We start from the raw sequence: 16185 nt of genomic DNA on the forward strand, positions 1-16185 counted from the left end.
ATGGACTGTTTGGATCGTCTTGCTGTCCAAGGCACTCTTAAGAGTCTTCTCCAACACCATAGTTCAAAGTGTCAGTTCTTCGGCACTCAGCTTTCTTTATAGCCAAACTCTTACATCCATACATGACTACTGGAATAACCATAGTTTTCATTAGATGGACCTTTGTTGGTAAAGTAATGTCTCTGCTTTTTAATATGCTGTCTATGTGGGTCATAGCTTTTTTTCCAAGGAGCAAGCATCTTTTAATTTCATGACTGCAGTCACCATCTGATTTTGGAGCCCCCCAAAATAAAGTCTGTCACTGTTTCCATTGTTTCCCCGTCTATTTGCCGTGAAGTAATGGGGCCAGATGCCGTGATTTTAGTTTTTTGAATGTTGCGTTTTAAACCAACTTTTTCACTCTCCTCTTCCACTTTCATCAAGTGGCTCTTTAGTTCTTCTTCGCTTTCTGCCATAAGTGTGGTGTCATCTGCATATCTGAGGTTATTGATATTTCTCCTGGCAATCTTGATTCCAGCTTGTGCTTCGTCCAGCCAGGCATTTCTCATGATGTACTCTGGATAAAAGTTAAATAAGCAGGGTGACAATATACAGCCTTGACATATTCCTTTCCCAATTTGGAACCAGTCTGTTGTTCCATGTCCGACTCTAATTGTTGTTTCTTGACCTGCATACAGATTTCTCAGGAGGCAGGTCAGGTGGTCTGGTATTCCCATTTCTTTAAGAATTTTCCAGTTTGTTGTGATCCACAGAGTCCAGGGTTGTAAGTTTGGAGTAACCCTTTTCCTCAGATATTTGCTAAGAGTTTTTCAAAGTAAAGCATTTATGATTTTGTTGTGAGACAATATAAGATTAGTGGTGCAATTCTCCATAGTTAGAGGCAGTCTTTGAGCAATAGTACTGCCACCGTGCTGGTTTTCAGAGCTGGCGTCAGTTCTGCTTGGGCTAGTCTCTGCTCTAATGGTAAGTGCATGTGTCAAAACAAGTTTCACGTATTTCAACTGTCACCCCTGTTACAGAACATTGGGGTTTTCTGTCTCTTCTTGAGTCGGTTTTGTCTAAAGTTGCCTTTTCTAGGAATTTTTCCATTTTATTTAAAATTTCTCTCATCTTTTTGGATAAGGCTAATGGCTACCCACTCCAGTATTCCTGCCTGGAGAATCCCATGGGCAGAGGAGTCTGGGGGCTACAGTCCATGGGGTCGCAAGGAGTCAGACACGACTGAGCGACTGAGCACTCGTGCTCATCTTTTTAACCAATCAGTGTGTTTGTAGCTGAAGTGCCCCTGTTGACACTTTATATTGCTTATCTGTGCGTGCTTTCTTGGTTATCGTCAGCAGAGATTTCTCATTAATTAATTTATTTCATTAATCCTATATATCTTTCTTCTACTGTTTTTTTTTAATGTGTGTATGTGTTTTCTTTTCCTAACTGACTTCTTTTTTTTTTTTTCCTAACTGACTTCTTAAGATATGTGTTTAGCTCAATATTTAGTCCTTTCTTAATCTATGCATTTAAGGCTATCAGTTTCTCTCTAAATTTTGCTTTCGCTTCATCCTAAACTTTTTATTACAGTATTGTCATTATCTTTCAGTAAAAAATAACTTTTTAAATTTCCAAGATGATTTCTTCTTTGACTTACAAGTCATTTCAATATGTTTCTGAAATTACAAACTATATGAAGCTTTTCTAGTTATCTTTTGTTATTTATTCCTCAATTATTTTGTTCTGTGTTAATAAAAAATATTCTATATGATTGACATTTGTTGAAACTTGGTTTTTCACCAGGAAATGTTTATTGTGTAAATATTCCATTACTTTAAAAAAGAATGCACTCTCCTCAGTTGTTGATGCAGCGTTGATATATGTGCAATAGGTGTTTGTGTAGTCTTACTCAGGTACTCTGCATCCTTACTGACTTTTCTATTTTTGTTTGGCTTATTTTTTTAAATCAAGAACTGTTGAACCTTGAAGAACATAGGAGTCAGGGTGCTGGCCTTCTACACAGATGAAAAATCTATGTGTAACTTTACAGTTGGCTTTCCACATCCACATTTGTGGATTCAGCCAACCATGGGTTGTGTATAATAGTATAATAGTACATATTTATTGAAAAAAATTCTCATAAAGTAGGACCTGTACAATTCAAACCTGTGTTCAAGAGATTTTACCATTTAATTCTCTCACTGAGATTGTTGTTGTTTTGGTTTTTTCTTGTGGTTCTGTCAAATTTTGCTTTATATAATTGGAGGCTTTGTTCTTAGGTACAATCAGATTGACAAGTTTGTGACTTCTTGGCGATTTCAGTATTTTGTCATTTCGAAGTGACTTCTGGCCTTTTCATAAGAATGCCTTTTCCCTCATAAAGTCTGCCTTGTTGGGTATTACTAGAGGAAAATGACTTTCTCATGGTTATCATTTTCACAGTTTCTTTTTCCAGCCTTTTGCTTTCAACACTTTTGTGTCCTTGTGTTTTAGTTGTGTTTTTAAATAAAAATATATGCATGGATATCTTAAAATGCAGTCTGACAGCATTGTATTTTGACTAGCAAAGTTAATCCAGTCACACTTAATATAAATGCTACTGTATTTGTTTTGAAATCTGCCATATTATTTTAAACTTTTACTTCTCTCAGTTTTCTGTCTTTCTCTCATTTGGGGGATTGGTTATTTTTCTCATTCATTTTTACTCTCTGAATTTTGAAATTATGCATGCTTTTGCTGTGCTTTTAGTGGTTACCCCTTAGGACAACATACATACTTACCAATTTTAAAGTCAATAAATAATATCTTTAATCCTGTAATGACTTATATTATTGTACATTTCCTTTTTAGCAACCAAGATAATTTTTTTTATTTTATACAAGAGTTATTTTCCTTTAGAATTTTCTATATATTCAACATTTGCTTTGCTTTCTATTCCCTCTTGCGTTTTATTTTTTATTTTTATTTTTATTTTTTTTAAATTTTATTTTATTAGTTGGAGGCCAATTACTTCACAACATTTCAGTGGGTTTTGTCATACATTGACACGAATCAGCCATAGAGTTACACGTATTCCCCATCCCGATCCCCCCTCCCACCTCCCTCTCCACCCGACTCCTCTGGGTCCTCCCAGTGCACCAGGCCTGAGCACTCGTCTCATGCATCTCACCTGGGCTAGTGATCTGTTTCACCATAGATAATATACATGCTGTTCTTTTGAAACATCCCACCCTCACCTTCTCCCACAGAGTTCAAAAGTATGTTCTGTACTTCTGTGTCTCTTTTTCTGTTTTGCATATAGGGTTATCATTACCATCTTTCTAAATTCCATATATGTGTTAGTATGCTGTAATGTTCTTTATCTTTCTGGCTTACTTCACTCTGTATAATGGGCTCCAGTTTCATTCATCTCATTAGAACTGATTCAAATGCATTCTTTTTAACGGCTGAGTAATATTCCATGGTATATATGTACCACAGCTTCCTTATCCATTCATCTGCTGATGGGCATCTAGGCTGCTTCCATGTCCTGGCTATTATAAACAGTGCTGCGATGAACATTGGGGTGCATGTGTCTCTTTCAGATCTGGTTTCCTCGGTGTGTATGCCCAGAAGTGGTATTGCTGGGTCATATGGCAGTTCTATTTCCAGTTTTTTAAGAAATCTCCACACTGTTTTCCATAGTGGCTGTACTAGTTTGCATTAGACTTTCCATTTAGGATCACTTCTTTCTGCTGAAGTATATATTTTAAAATTTCTTTTGGTGAGCGTCTTCCAGAGGCAAACACTCTCAATTTTTGTTTGCCTGACAATTATCATTGTTTTACATTATCTAGGAAATAAATTTTTATGGAGTAGAGAATTCAAGCTTGGAAATTATTCTCTTTTAGTACATTGAAAATGTTACTTTCTCATTTCCAGTGTTGCTGTTGAGAGTCAAATTGCTGTTGCTTTAAAAAATATTCTGACTTCTTTGATGAACCACTTTGGAGGCTGTCTTTGCACAGTTTTTACTAGGAATGGTCTTCTTTTTGCTTATTTTGCTTTTGTTAGTGTAGTGGTTGAGAATACAGGTTGAAGGGCCCTCAGAATGGGGCAGATCAAACTCCTGCTTTGAATCCCAGTTCTGTTATTATACTTAGGAATTTTGTGACCTTTGGTAGATGAGTTAAGTTTTCTGTATCATGACCCCAGAGATAACTGTGTAAACGTGTTAGTCACTCAGTTGTGTCTAACTCTTTCCGATCCCATTGACTGTAGACCACCAGGCTCCTCTGTCCATGGAATTCTCCCAGCAAGAATACTGAAGTGGGTTGCCATTCCCTTCTCCAGGGGATCTTCCTGACCCAGGCATCGAACCTGTGCCTCATATCTCCTGCATTGGCAGGCAAGTTCTTTACCATCTGAGCTACCAAGGAAGCCCTAATTGTGTAAATGTAACCTAAATAGTAGTTGTTATTTATTATTATGTGATTTTAACATTATTACACTCTTTTAAAGTTTAATAACTTCAAATACACATGTAATACACTTGGTAAGCATCATTTTTAAAACACCTTTTAAAGTGTATCAGCAATATTTCCCTAGAGATACTTCAGGTGCCAATGTTGTGTAGAAAAGAGAGTAAAATCTGAGTAACCAGCAAAACTGAAGTGCATAGCAAACAGAAGAAGAAACGTAATTCCTCTCTGAATGCTGTTTAAAATTTTGTATCACAAGCATAACTCATTTTAATGTCTGTTATCTTCAATTCTGAATCTTTATCCATGTCTGTGTTCTTACGTGTGTATAGATATTTGCAATAGGGCTAACGGGGACAGGAGGAAAGGCAGGCAAGTATTCGGGAGCAGTTCAGTATCAGTGCCTGAACTCTTTGGAGATGGAACAGTGATTCCAATTCTAGGAGAGTCTTGAAGAGGGGTCAAGCTTTGAAAAATGGGGCAATTGGTCACTATCACCTTTTGCAGAGGAACCTTCCACTACAGCATTCCTTTGATTTCTGCTGTCTCTAAGAAGGGCCTTGGGCTCTTTCCCATGAAAGATTTCCCATATATTTCTGCCCTGTTCAGCACTTTTAATCTTTATTTATTTATTTATTTTGCCTCCTGGAATGGACTGCTCCTGCAGTTCCCAGCTCTTGAGTGCTATGCCCTCTAGCAGTGCTTCTGGTAGCTTCTGCTGCTGCTTGACTCACGTGCCCTGTGTCAGATGGTGAAACCTCCAGAGCCCACCCTTTCTTTACTCTCAAGCACAGCTTCTCCCAACAGCCCCTCCATTCTGCTTCTCTCGGCTGGCAACCTAGGGCTAACTCCGGATCTGTTACATATTCCTCCTACCCATACAAAAAAGAGAAACTTTAACACCTCACTTCCCAGAAACATTTAAAGCTGTTTCTCATATTTTGAAAGTACTCATCTTCCCACCCTTTCCATGTTAAATCCTTGCCAGATATTCCATATGCATTTTAAAATAAAAAATCTATGGCCTCTTTTGGGGGAATTTAGTGCAGTAGTTTTCAAATCACCATTCCAAGAATCCTCATGGGTCATGGAGTCAATGTAGTGGGTCACGAGTAGTATTTTTTTTTAAGAAATTAAATATAAGAAGGCAATATCAGAATGCACTATATACAGTAAGTGGAAGTGTTTTCTGGAACATTTGTTTCAGGATAGATTCTGTTAAAAAGAACATTTCTAGATCGATGTTCAGCATTCTAAAGAATTTGTTTACTGGCTGACAAGAGAACCAACAGAGTGATAAAAGAGGATATCCACTCAGAAAGGTTTTGGAAACAGAAGGATGACATCGTTGGGAAACAGATTGTTTACCCCAACAGTTAGTTTTAAAAAATGAGGAACAAAGCATAAAGTTCATTTCACACGGCCACAGAAATATCACATCCCTATCAGTCTAGGGCAGGATGATCTGGGGGAGTTAATGCTCAGACTGCATCTGTGACTGATAATTAGAATAACAAGGTTTCATGCATCAGCAATCACATCTGACAATTAGCATGGACCCATGAACTGGTGTCAGACAGAGATTAGAAGTGGAGCACCAACTAACAAATTCTAATTTAAACAGGTTGCTTGAGTAATTTTCGTAAGCCACAAGCAAAGACACAGAACACACAGTTTTCCTTTCTTAGTTCCGGGACATTTTTTTCCACCTTTGACAATAAGTATGTATGTATTGGGCCATGATAAAAGATGCAGTGGCTGCCATAAATCTCAGCTACACAATCAGGAAATACTGATTTGGGAGGGCTAGATATTCTCAAACCTAAGAGTCTATTTTTTCAGAAGATAATGCTGAAATTTGTTTGATGATTTAAATATTATATGTGAGCATTCATCTATTCATTATATTAAACCTTCAGCATAGAGTTTAATGTTGGAAAAACTGGGTGAAGCTCATGAAACCCCACGAGATGATACAGGTATTCTACTTCGTTAACTTCACAACAACTCTATAGGATACGTACAGTTGTCCGTCAGTATCCACAAGGGATTGGTTCAGAAGCTCCTCAGATATCTACCAAAATCCAGAGATGCCCAGTCCCTTATATAAAATGGCAGAAATGTGTGCTAAGTAGCTTCAGTGGTAGCTAACACTTCCACTTTGCAACGCTATGGACGGTACCTCAGCAGGCTCCTCTGTCCCTGGGATTCTGCAGATAAGAATACTGGAGTGGGTTGCCATGCCCTTTTCCAGGAGATCTTCCCAACCCAGGGATCGAACCCATACTTCTTATGTCTCCTGCATTGGCAAGCAGGTTCTTTACCACTGGTGACACCTGGGAAGCCCCATAAAATGGCATAGCATTTGCACATACACTCTGCACATCCTTCTGTATACCTTAAATCATCTCCCCATTGCTTATAAAACCTAATATGATGTAAATGTTATGTAGATAGTTGCCGGAACATGGCAAATTCAAATTTTGGTTTTTGAAACTTCCAGAATTTTTAAAAGTATTTTTGAATTGCAAGCTGTTGGATCCATGGATGCAGAAACCCTGGATCCAACCAAAAGGCTGAGAATTGTTATTAGCTGCATTTTACAAAAGAGGAAACAGACACAGTATGGAGGAAGACTGGTTGGCAAGGAGTCAGAATTGGAGAGTCTGTCCCTAAGTCTGCACTCCTAGGCATGGTGTTGCACTGAATCCTCAGGTGACAATCCTGGATGCAGGCACGTCCAGACTCTAGGCAGGATGGTAATGAAAATTAATATCTGACTAAGGGCTTAAAGGTTTCCAGGGACTCAAAGGATCATTGAATAACAGTGTAAGTTACCATAATTTAATTCATCTACTCAATCCACTTCAGTTTATTTACTACACTGAATCAGAAATGGCAGTAGGAACTAAGGTGCCAGTGACATAAAAGTAGAAGTCTGGGGACTGAGAATTTGGAGATAAAATTTTTAGATAATTCAGAGGGCCAAATATTTCCATGCCATGATACTTTAAATTGATAACTGGGAAAACTTTAACTTCTTAAGTATAGGGGTTATAAATTATACTATCCTATTTAACAGAATTACCTTTAGTAGAATATAATAGAACCATACATGTTATTCATTGAAACTTCTTTACAAGCAAAACATCTTTTGAACCATTTCAGTGTCTCCTAAGGACAATTACTGAAGAAACTGACAGAGCCTATCATTCTAATGAACCTCCCAGACACTGGCATTAAAAAGAGTTGTGAAGAATGACTGATTTATACAGAAGACTACAGCTTAGCTTTAAGGAGATAGAACCAAGACCAAAGGTTTGATGGTCCAAGTTTGCCTCAAAATTACACGTTAGGGCCTTTAGCTTTAACACACCTCATATTCTTGCTATTGTTAGCATCCAGGGTAGCCAGTAGGACACCTCTTTGAGGTTCAGAATGAGACTGGAGTTATGTTTGTAATTCGATCAGGCTTAAGGAATGCAACCCAGAGCAGGCAGCGCAGGGGAGGGGCAATAAAGCTTAGGTAGCCGGCCCTTCCTTTTGGCCTGAGACCTAAGTTGGAGGGATGCAAACGACTGCAGGGGGTATTGTGTTGAAGGCAGCTGCACAGCCCAAGGCATGTTCTTCAGAGGCCACAGAAGTGGTAGGCAGACAAGCATGATCAAGCTAAAGAAGTCTGATCAGGCAAAGCTTGCCAGACTCCATCTGGCAAGTGAAAACACAGATTTGTACAGAGCTAAAATAGTTCTTGGAGATAAGTTTATTCAGAAGCCCAACAAGTCTGGGAACAAGAAACATGGAGCTCGTGCTCTTTTCTGGAGGCTTTTATACCCCTAAGAAGAGCAAGACACTATTTCAGGGTCCCAAACAAACAGGCTATGCATTCAAGACAAGCTGAAGCCTAGCTGGATAGTAAAGGATGAGTTAGGATTCCTGGGAAAACTAACAAGTCTTAGTAAAAGCAGAAGCTCAATGTTATTAACTTGGATGTTAGGGGTGCTATAACTAAGATCATACAGATGCCCAGGACCTCCCCTGCGGTCTTCTAGACTCTGGGACTTGTTGGCTAAGTGATTAACTAGGGTCAGTCCTGCATATGAGGCCCAAGATTACCTCCAGCTTCTGGGAACTGGGGAAGACAGAAGTTGGATGAGTGAGGCAGGAACTGGCATCTGATAGTCCCTGGTCCTTGCAGAGTGTGGTCAGGAACCAATACCACCAGCACCCCTGGAAGCTCATTAGAAATGCAGAATCTTGAACCTCACTTTAGACCCACTGAATCAGAGTATGCATTTTAATTGCACGTTCTAAAATGTATGCACTTTCCAGTTTGAGAAACACTGGTCTAGACTGGTGCTACCAATGCACTTATACTCTAATGATCACTCACCAAGAAGTTTCTATTGCCAATTCATATAGTGGGCTTCACAGGTAACCTCTGATTTCTTTTGGTCCCACCCAAGTTAAATATCAGAACTGAAAGGAAAGTAGAATACCTAAGCAACATTCTCATTTTACAGATGAGAAGCAAAGTTCCATAGGGGTAAAATAACCAATGTCTCAACTCATTAGTGACAAAAAATAAGGATGCAAACCTAGGTCTTTTCATTTTGAATATTAACTTCTACATAAAATGCGTATAACTAACTGCTTACTAATTAATAAAGCATTTATTGAATACATACTGTGTGCCAAGCATTTTGTTGGGTGATTAAGATATCAAGATGAGGAAATTACAAATCAGGTCGAGCTAATGGAAGTGGAAAGTAGATTCTTCTTTCATTGTTCCTGGGCTGTAAGGACAATTTTTTTTAAAAGTGAAGTATAATTGATTTCTAATATTATATTAGTTTCAGCATAATGATTTCATATTTTTATACATCACAAAATAATCACCATGAAAAGTCTAATTACCATCTGTCACCATACAAAGTTGTTACAATATGATTGACTGTATTTCCTATGTTGTATATTATATCCCTGTGACTTATTTATTTTGTAACTGAAAGTTTGTAGCTGTTAATCTCCTTCAACTATTTCACTCATCCCCCAACCCCTCTCCCCTCTGAGGGCCAAAAGTTTATTCTCTGTATCTATGAATCTGTTTCTGTTTTGTTATATTTCATCATGTTTTTTAGATTCCACATATAAATGAAATCTTGTCGTATTTGTCTTTCTCCATCTGACTTATTTCACTTAGCATAATACCCTCTAGGTCTATCCATGTTGTCACAAATAGCAAGATCTCAGTATTTTTATGGCTGAGAAATATATAATTTTCATTGGCATATAGATATATTTAATTTTGAATTAGTGTTTTTTGCAGAGGTGGGGTTGTTGGATCCTATGGTAGATCTCTCTTTAATTAAATCTTTTTTTTCCTGTAGTGGCTGTACTAGTTTACGTTTCTACCAGCAGTGCTTCAGAGCTCCCTTTTCTCCACATCCTCACAACACTTGCTGTTTGTTGTCTTTTTTATGATAGCTGTCCCTTTAGGTGTGAGGTGATATCTCTCTGTGGTTTCGGTTTGCATTTCCCTCATAATTTTTGACGCTGAGCAGTTTTTCATGTGCCTGTTGACCATCAATGTGTCTTCTTTGGAAGAATGTCTGATGTCCTTTCAGATGTCCAGTTTTTAACCAGTTTTGCTAATTTGTTGCTTTTTTTGAGGTTGAGTTGCCTGAGTTCCTTGTATAGTTTGAATACTAACGTCTTACCAGATTTGCCAGATTCAAAAAAATATTGCTAAGGCCAATATCAAAGGGCATATTACCTATGTTTTATTCTAGAAGCTTTATGGTTTCAGGTCTTACATTTAAGTCTTTAATCCACTTGAGTTTGAGTTTATTTGTATATATAGTGTGAGAGTAGTCCAGTTTAATTCTTTTGCATGTAGTTGTCCAGTTTTCTGAACACCATTTGTTGAAGAAGTAGTCTTTTTCCCATTGTATATCTTTGCCTTCTGTTGTAGATTAATTAACTGTATAGGTGTGGGTTTATTTCTGGACTCTCTATTCTGTTCCATTGATCTAGGTGTCTGTTTTTGTGCCAGTACCATTCTGTGTTGATTGATATAGCTTTGTAGTAGGATTTGAAATCAGGGACTATGATATCTCCAGCTTTGTTCTTATTTATCAATATTCAGTTCAGTTGCTCATTCGTGTCCAACTCTTTGCAATCCCATGGACTGCAGCACGCTAGGCTTCCCTGTGCATCACCAACTCCCAAAGGCTACTCAAACTCATGTCCATCACGTCGGTGATGCTATCCACCCATCTCATCCCTTGTCATCCCCCCCTTCTCCTGCCTTCAATCTTTCCCAGCATCAAGGTTTTCCAGTAAGTCAGTTCTTTGCATCAGGTGGCCAGAGTATTGGAGTTTCAGCTTCAGCATCAGTCCTTCCAATGAATATTCAGGACTGATTTCCTTTAGGATGGACTGGTTGGATCTCCTTTCAGTCCAGGGACTCTCAAGACTTTTCTCCAACACCACAGTTCAAAAGCATCAGTTCTTCAGTGCTCAGCTTTCTTTATAGTCCAACTGTCACATCTATACATGACTACTGGAAAAACCATAGCTTTGACTAGATGGACCTTTGTTGGTAAAGTTATGTCTCTGCTTTTTAATATGCTGTCTAGGTTGGTCATAGCTTTTCTTCCAAGGAGCAAGTGTCTTTTAATTTCATGGCTGTAGTCACCATCTGCAGTGATTTTGGAGCCCCCAAAGAATAAAATCTTTCACTGTTTCCATTGTTTCCCCATTTGTCCTAGTTCTGTGAGAAATTCCATTTGTATTTCAATAGAGATTACATTGAATCTGTAGGTTGTCTTGGGTTATATGGTTATTTTAACAGTTTTAATTCTTCCAGTTCATGAACACAGTTTATCTCTCCATTTGTTTCTATTGTTTTCAGTTTCTTTTTATCAATGTCTTATAGTTTTCTGAGTACAGGTCTTTCTTTTACCTCCTTGGTTAGATCTATTCCTAGGTATTTTATTCTTTTTGATGAAATTGTAAATGGGATTCTTTGCTCCTTCTGATAGCTCATTGTTAGTGTATAGAGATGCAACATATTTCTGTATATTAATTTTGTATTCTGAAACTTCATCGAACTTCATTTATATTAGTTCTAATAGTTTTTCTTGTGGTGTCTTTAGGATTTCTATATATAGTATCATGTCATCTTCAGACAGTGACAGTTTTACTTCTTTCTCTAAAATTTGGATACCATTTATCTTTTTTTCTTGTCTGATTGCTATGCCTAGGATTTCAAAGACTATATTAAATAAAAGTGGTCATAGTGGGCATTCTTGTCTTACTCCTGGACTTAGAGGAAAAGCATGATGTTAGTTTTAAGTTTGTCATATATGGCTTTTATTGTATTGTTGAGGTATGTTCTCTTTTATACTCGTGCTGTTGAAATTTTTTTTTATCATAAATGGATGTTGAATTTGTCAGAAACTTTTTGTGCATCTCTTGAGATAATCATGTAATTTTTATTCTTCAATCTGTTAATGTGGTGCATCACACTGATTGATTTGCAGATACTGAGTCATCTTGCATCCTGAGATAAATCTCAGTTGATCATGATGTATACACAAGACAATTTTAAATATAATATCCCTCAGTGTTTGTAAAAAATCACATCACTTTTTTTTTTCATTGAAAAAGTGTTTTCAGAAGTGAATAAGGAAGCATTGGAAAATTTTTCATGGGTGTATTACCTCCTGAAAAATCCAGTCCTGGGTATGCAAGGTGATATAACTTATCCCTGAGGGTAAAGACAAGTTGGGAATAGAATTAAGCACTATTCTCAACTGAAAACTAAGTGGATTAGATGAGGACAGGCTGGGGGATCAGATGGGAAGCTGGTTTGGGATTAGCAGCAGATCTAAAAGAATATGGAAAGTGAGGTATCCAGGTCAGGTAAGGAGCCAGGGCTGATCATGGGGCTACAAATGACAACAGTAATGCTCTAAATACTGCTTAAAGTAATTCACATTTATTCAGTCCTCACATTGATCTGTTGGATGAAGAGTACCATATCTTCTACTTTACAAATGAGAACACAGAGGCATAATGTTTTAATAATTTTCCCAAGATCACACAGCCAGTAAGTGGTGGTGGCAAACCCAGGCACCCTGGCCCCAGAGCTCAGGCTCACAACAACTCTGTGAGTTTAGTGCTTTATTATTTAATTACAGCCCTATTTTATTCAAGTTAATTTTGACTTCAGGCTTTTATACTTTGAAACCAATTATCTATGCCAGTCTTCAGTTAAGTTCAGTTAAGGAAGGCTTTAAATTGTATTGCAAAACCATTGACAGTATCGGTTTTAGGAGGGAGAGCATCATTTTCATAATCAGGGGTTAAATATAAAGCATGACTTCTATTTAAAATTTTCAACTTTTGAAATTTGATTTCAAACTTGGAATTTGATTAGCTCTTAGCAGATTAATGGAAATTTCAGAAATATAAAGATATTAACATGTACCAGGTATATGACTGAGCTGCTTGCTATGCACCTGAAACTATCACACCCTTGTTATTCAGCTATACTCCAATATAAAATAAAAAGTTAAAAGAGAAAAAATGTATCAGATGCTGTAAGCACTGCTAAAAAAGTACAAGGTATGACTCCCGTCCTCAGAGATTTTATATGCTAGCCTGGGAGTCAAGGTTAACAAACACAGACTAAGAGCAAACACCATGAAGCACTGTGAAATCTTGAGCTCATCTCTCTGGGATTCATTTCATTTTCCTTCCAGAAACGTTTCGTCAAATTTTCCAAAGTTTGAAACATCAAATATTTTTAATGAGTAAAAAAGAACAATTCTCTGTCTAGCTCTCCTTCTCCCTGAATTTCTCTCCTTAGATGTAATTGCCTCAAACTCTTTCAACTGTTTTTGTTTGGCTGTTTTTCTTTCTCCCATTTAACTAAATTATGTACCCAGGTGATGATTTCTCAAGTGATCAGCCTTACACGCTCTTCTCTGCACATTCTTCTGAGTCCTGTCACAATTCTTAAACCATATTCAGTGTTTAGATTATGACCATGTAAACACTCACTGCTGAGCCAAATAAGGTACTATTTCCTTTCTTGTCTTCTTTCCTGCAGGGCGCGGGGGGCGGGGGGAGGGTGGAAACCGCCTCACTTTTGTTTCACTTAGTATTCTCTGTATTTGAGAATCTTTTATTCTTCCTAAGGTTTCAGATAACTATACAGTCCTTCTCCATGTGGACAAACTCATCAGCTTGTCTCTTAGTTCCTTTTTCCTTTCCTTCAGAGACATGCTTCAAACTGGACCAATTAGTTTCATGGCTCAGATATCATCTTCAGAGCCCATTCTCCATCCTGCTAATAATTCCTTCCTCTCTGAGTTGGATTCCCTCACTCCCATGTTCCTCTCTGTCTTGGCTTGCTCTCTCGTGTTAAATGAACACATCTTCCATCTTCCCGAGAAAGAGTGTGTTGGAGGTTCTGGTAATTCAGAGCTCACCAGACTCCACAAATTGCATCCATGGAAGGCTCTAGTAAAGAATAAAGCATGGCAGGATGAAGAAAGCAGAGATAACCATTAGAGAGACTCAGGTACCCCGGACGAGCTGCCTGGCTCCTCTCTCAGTTTCTCGGGACACACGCTATCTATGGGTCATGAACCACTGAAATATGGTGAGATAATGTTGGCTTCAAGAAAGCTGCTGTCTTACTTGGGAGGAATCTTTCATAAGTCTCTGATAATATAGTCAAAGCCAGACTGTGAGGCCAGACTCAATGAGAGAAGTGATGATAACAATAGACTCCAGATATAAGTAATCAACATGTGTATTTTCTCCAAAAAAAATTAAACACGCTGGTAAGCTGGCACAGGCAGCCTCCTGGGTGTGTTTCACACCCCAAAACAGAGCTATGTTAATTACTTGCTAGTACATTCCATTCAGCTTTGGTCAAGGAACAATTCCATGATTTCAGTCCTCTGAGATGATTACTAAGGTGGCGATGGATTGACATTATTCCTGCACCTACATAGGAAGTAAGGAGACCTTATATACCTGACAAACGGTCATCATCTTAATACTTAATTCACTGTTGTCTCGGCATAGAATTCTAGGTTAAAAACTATTTTCCCTCAAAATGTAGGAGGCACTCACTTCTCATTGTCTCTGGGAATTCTGCTTTGCTGTTCAGAGTTCTGTTCCCATTCTGATTCCAAGTTGTTTATTTGTGATGTCTTTCCTCTGCAGACCCTGGGGATCCCCCTCTGTCCCCTGTGTTGCAAAGTTGCATGGTGCACCTTGGTGTGGGTATTGTCCTGGATCCTTAGGGTGCCTCTTTCAATATATGAAGTTTATTCTTCAGTTCATGTAGATTTGTTTCTTAGATAATTTGCTCCCCCTAATGATCTCTGCACTTTTTGGAATTTCTGTTATTCAGATATTGAGCCTATTAGATTGAGTGTTTACTTTTCTCATCTTCCCCCACTCCCCGCCATTTATGTTTTTAAATTTAGGTTTATTTGGGGGGAGATACATTTAACTTTATATTTCAGTAATATTTTATTGATTAGTTGTTATAACCATATTTTTTTTAAATTTAAGAGTGCTTATTCTCTGTTCTATTTTAATGGCATTGTGTTATTTTGTAGATGCAACATTGGCCTTTTTCTGTCTGAGGGTATTAATTATGGTTTCATTGACATTTTCTTCTGCTCTCTGTCCTGTATCTGATTCTCCAAGTCCCTTTCTTACATTAGTTCTAGTCTCTACCTTTCATTTCATGTCTAGTGACCCTTGGCTGTTCACTCATGTTTGAGAAAATGAGAATCATATTTAGTCAGGCTTATGGACTTTTGGCCTCACTGCAGTGTAACTGAGCTAGCAGTTTCATTGGAGGATCCTGAAGTTAGTATCTGAACTTCTCTTCTCTTCATCTGGTAAATTTTCCCCAAGAGGATCTTTTAGATTCCTGCTTGGTTTTCTACATCCTGGGTAGGGGCTAGAGTGGGATAAAGGTATGCCTCTTGTTCAGAATACAGACTTTCACTTATCAATGTTTTCAATTCAGCATTTCATTCCTGGACTAATGTTCTTCCTGAGCATAGATCTTCTTTTTCTAAAATTTTTTATTGGAGGATAATTGATTTTCAATATTGTGTTGGTTTCTGCCATACATCAACATGAATCAGCCATAAGTATACACATGTCTCCCCTCTCTTGAACCTCCCTCCCACCCCGTTCCACCCCTCCAGGCTGTCGCAGAGAGCCTGATTTGAGCTCCCTGAATCGCAGAGCAAATTCCTCCTGGCTGTCTTTTACATACGGTAATTTGTATGCGTCAGTGCTACTCTCAGTTCCCCACCCTCTCCTTCCCTCACTGTGTCCACAACTGTGTTCTCTATGTCTGCATCTCAAAGATCTTCTTTGATTTAACCTCACCAGAGAGCGAAGTGAAGGAAGTTCGGCCAGCATAGACGAGGCAGAGAAGGCGGAAGGGAGCCTCCTGGTTGCAAGGGCTCAGAGCAGGGCTGGGAGGGAGGTTGTTCCTGAGGCTGTTGAGGCCCTTGGTCACGCTTGTCCTCGGCAGCGCGCTGAGGCCGGGTGGGATGCCGCCTCTCCCCTATGCTGACTCAGCTCTGCTCTTCAGGTGCTTTCACGGCGCTGCTTCCGTCTCTCGTCGGCTTCATTTGCGCTTTTGCTTCTGTCTTTGTGAATTTATGCCTTTAAGAAAATTTTTATT

At 38.4% G+C, this 16185-nt stretch overlaps 1 protein-coding gene across 6 annotated transcripts in view; it reads left to right on the forward strand.

The window, feature by feature from the left end:
- Positions 1–16185, forward strand: part of CFAP54 (cilia and flagella associated protein 54) — a 292191-nt gene that overhangs the window by 240998 nt on the left and 35008 nt on the right. The gene's annotated exons all lie outside the window — the stretch shown is intronic.

The sequence above is a fragment of the Muntiacus reevesi genome, chromosome 1 (genome assembly GCF_963930625.1).
Source record: "Muntiacus reevesi chromosome 1, mMunRee1.1, whole genome shotgun sequence".
Lineage (NCBI taxonomy): Eukaryota > Metazoa > Chordata > Mammalia > Artiodactyla > Cervidae > Muntiacus > Muntiacus reevesi.